Genomic DNA, 4,275 nt, shown 5'->3' with positions numbered 1-4,275 from the left:
CTCTCCTCGATGCCCTCTTTAGCCCCAGCAAGCCCTTCAATACCCCCTTCTTCTCAGACTTCCAGAGACTCTCATCTTCTCAACTTTTTGCTAGTAAGAACCCACGGTGAAAGGCAGACCCACACACCCTCTTACAGACCAAGAAACGGTGTGACGAATGCCTCTGTGGTCTCCAAGGCTATATGGAAGATGGATGAGAAAGACAGTGCACTTGCTCACATTTATGAGTCCCAAGTCCCCAGTGTTTGCTGTTCTTCCAGGTTATCTCTGGGCGAGGTTTTTTGTTTTGTTTTGTTTTTGTTTGTTTGTTTGTTTGGTATGTTTCAGAAAAGAATCTTTCTGTGTTAGTTTTGGCGGAATTTAGCTTTGGGGAATGAATTCCTAAATTTTAGAATCCTAAAAATCAGGCAATTTTAAGTATGTTAAGAGCTCTTTAAAAATAATAAACCTGATATAACTTATGCCAGGTTTTATATTCACTCAACAGCAGAAGACACAGCAGTGGGCATCAGAGGGAAGAGTATATGGTGCTTCATTCTAGAAGTGAGATGTGGATGTCTCTAATAACGCCTGCAGCCCATTTCCCATGCTGCCTTCTTGTGCTAGCCTTAATGTTTGAGTAATCTTTCTGTCCCTATGTCAAGGTTTCTTAGTTCTGGATGGTGATGTAGTTAATGTCCCTATCATCTAAGAACCCGAGGACAGCCTGCAGAACATAATCTGTAACGGGTAAAGCCTTGTCTAAATGACAAGCAGTGGAGTTGGGGCTGAGAATATACTGTTCAGGGAATCCTTCAGTCTGGTCTGGGTCTGCTCTGATATTTTTCTCTCACTATTTCTGGACTTTATAGTTTCTAGAGAAGAAGTCTGCTTGCCTCTTGGACATTTCTTGACTGTCTGGGTGGTTATTTTTTCCTAGATGATATTGAACAATGTCTGATTTGACCTGTGTTGGCGACTCTGACTCATTTTGCCTCCCCTAGCTCTCTACTATCTTGAAATCTGAGCAGTGACAATGGAGTAACATATAGGGTAGGGACGTGGAGACATGGATGTAAGAGGGGGAGGAGGTTAGATGGGGTAAGGAGAGTTTGTAGGAAGATTACACTTCTTAATCGAGGTGGGACCAGGTTGGTATGGGGTTGGTTATGATAAGAAAAGGAAGGAATATGGTAAAGCATAACAAAACCCAACAGCAAAACAAACTGTTAGCCTCGGTGGGAAGGATCTGGCTTTTCTAGTTAAAGGTTCTTGATGGATAAAGAGTATTTGAGCTACGAGAAACGTTTAGCCTTGGATTTAGAGAGGATAGGGTAAGGGGTGTGGAGGTGAGTTAGGTGGGGGTAGGCGGGATGTGGGATTAAGTCCCAAAGTCCTTTAATTAGCCATCTTTTCCATCTGGTGCTTCACAGGATCCCCTTCTGCTTGTCCTTAATTCTCTGATGACTGCGGCTCTGGCCCCGCCCTCTACTGTAAGGGGTGGGTACCAGGGGTGGGAGGAAGAAGGAGAGCTGTTTTGGTGAGGCACTATTAAGGCTAGCAAATGAGACTCTGGGATGCGCTTTTCCTACTGGCTTCTCTTTCCTTCATCGCGTCATCAGGATGAGTTTGGCAGCCTTTTAGATCTTGGTAATATGAAGTTGCCGTTGACTTTTAGAGTTATGAAATAAAAATGTATTAGAGCTGCAAAGAACCTTGAAGATCATCCTTTTAAACTGGGTCTTTGTTAAACAGATGAGGAAAATGAAGCTCAGAAGCCAAATGGCTTTCTGTGTTCAATATCTAGCTAGTGAAGGCTGGCAGGACTGGGTGAGGGACAGATAGTAAGTACCGTTTGAAGTCAAGAAGGGTGAGGAGGATCAGACCCAGGAACAAAGAAAAACATCCAGTTTGAAGAGTTCCCTTCTCCTGTTTACCTCAAAATGGTAGTTTCTCCTACAAGAAATGTATTCCACTTAGAAGGACCCATTCTCTATAACTCTTCTATTGCCCTGTCTGCATCAGCCCCTTGAATCTTACAAGCATGTCATTTGCTTAGAAAAAGATCCTTACAAAGAAAGACTGACCTATAAGGATTATCCAATCATAAAAATAGGTAGAACGTAAGTATCTATGTTGGATTGTGATCTCTATGGTTACTCCTCACTCGAAAATGCTATGACATACAATTTGCATTTCCCAGAGACTTGCACAAGGTCTGAGATGGATTGTCTGTGGGATGACAGAGCTGGCAGCTACAGTGAAATTTGGAGAGAGTCAAGAAGGGGAGTGGAGAGAGGGTGATCGTGGCCTCCTGCATGCCCCTGTCCACTCAGCAACAGCCTGGGTATCTGGGGGTGTGGAATGTGATACTGGCACCGATGCCAGGCTAGACACAGCTGTGTGGGCCCTGGGCATTCCTTCCCCACGCAGCTTCTGCTCAAAGGGGAGAGAGAAGGAGCTTAGCTTGTAGAGGGTGAGTTTTATGTGTTCCTCTGGGAGAGACCAGCAGCACCTACAGGGAAAAACACATCTGAGAAGATGTACCTTGGCAGTCCCTCAGATCCTTTCTCGCACTCTGACCCTTTCCTTCTCTGTGACTTTTATTAGTTGACTCTATGCAGGTACCTACCTACACTGCTTTCCTCTTCAATTTTCCACCCAACTAAACCAGTACTTGGCAGTACCACCCCTTACTTCTATTATCCAGTTTTAATTAACACCATCCTTAATAATAACCTCAGAACGAATTTTAATTCTAACCTTAATTGAATTCTAATTTTAATCCTAACCCTAATCTATTAAGGATTCTAACTACCTGTCCTAATAACAGCCCCAACTTAATTATCAATTTTAACTAGTATCTCCACTGTAACCAGGTTCGAGCCGGCAAGAAAGAAAGCAACATGCACACGGTAAAAAAAATGGCCACAGATCCCAGGAATTACGAAGCCATCATTTACAGCCTTCATGCTGAGTGCTTTAGACACACAGTATCTCATGTGGGTACCAGCAGCTACCTAATGTGGTTGAATTTATTAGTTCCGTTACCATTGCAAAACAGGGTGTAACATGATTGTATTCGTAATCAGGGGATCCATAGCCAGGCTTGCCTGATCCATGACACTGTGCTCACCTCCTGTCTGCCAACAAGTAATTCTGACCCATCTTCTCCTATAATCTCAACTAATACCCACTAGCTTGACTTCTACATATCATTACTGGTTTTTTGTTTAATTTTTAAATAAGTAACAGAACAAAGTAGAGATCGAGCAAATTACAAAATCCCTGCGTGTCCCTGCCCACAGACCCTATTGGTACTTTGAAACATTAATTTATTGATGAAGTTAAAATATTCAGACTATAGAAAGGAACTCACTGCAGAGAAAAGCCTTCTCGCCTTCGCCTTCTCCGAGTAGCCATATTGCACAACCCCAGGGGGCATCATTCTAATTGGCGTTGTGTAACAGGGCAGCGCTGCCTCCCACAGTTTTCCAGGCAAGCAGATAAAGTCAAGGTAAATAGCTACCAAATTAAATCGCCCCGTGTGTGTGTGTGTGTGTGTGAGACTTAGGGATGACAATCACTAGACACTTGGAATTTATAATTAGCAATAACTACTAAGGGCCAGGTTCTCAGCTAAATTCTCTACACTTGTTACACAATTTAATATTCACATGTCCTTGCGCAGTGCTCATCACCTCTATGACAGATGAGGATGGCAGGCCCGAAGAAGCCCGGTTGCACCATGATGGGGAACGACACAAATCCAGGCCTCAAAGTCTACATTCTTAACTTTGTGCTTAGCCAGAAAATCTGCTCAGAGCTTGGCTCTGAAGGTCATGTGGGCTTAGTTCTTAATGTCAGAGAAGCCGAGTTGCCTGACATTAGACGAGAGGATGACCTATGAGGCTGTCGATAGACTCAGATTGATATAGGAGGAGACTCTGTGAGGCAGAAGGGGCCGGGATTACTACATTACAGAGGGAAATGAGCAAAACGTGAGGGAGCAGAAGGGAAACAGAACAAATAGGAGCAGAGACGGGGGAAATTGTTTTGTGATAAATTCAAGCAAAAATAAAATCATATAATAAATTTGTGTGTCACCATTGTTCCAGCTCCAGGCTGATTGATGTATTATGGAAAGACAGCAGACATATATAATCTTCTGCAAATGAAAATGCGCGTTTCCCGTTACCTGGGGATCGGTAGCCTCTCCGATGAAGAGCTTCCACACTGCTCACCTTGATTCTGTGTTCCTGCAATATCAAGCTGCTTGTAATTCCCCAAACACAC

This window comes from Chionomys nivalis, chromosome 5, assembly GCF_950005125.1.
Source record: "Chionomys nivalis chromosome 5, mChiNiv1.1, whole genome shotgun sequence".
In the NCBI taxonomy this organism is placed as follows: domain Eukaryota; kingdom Metazoa; phylum Chordata; class Mammalia; order Rodentia; family Cricetidae; genus Chionomys; species Chionomys nivalis.
The sequence above is the reverse complement of the archived record's forward strand: the minus strand, read 5'-3'. Positions refer to the sequence as shown.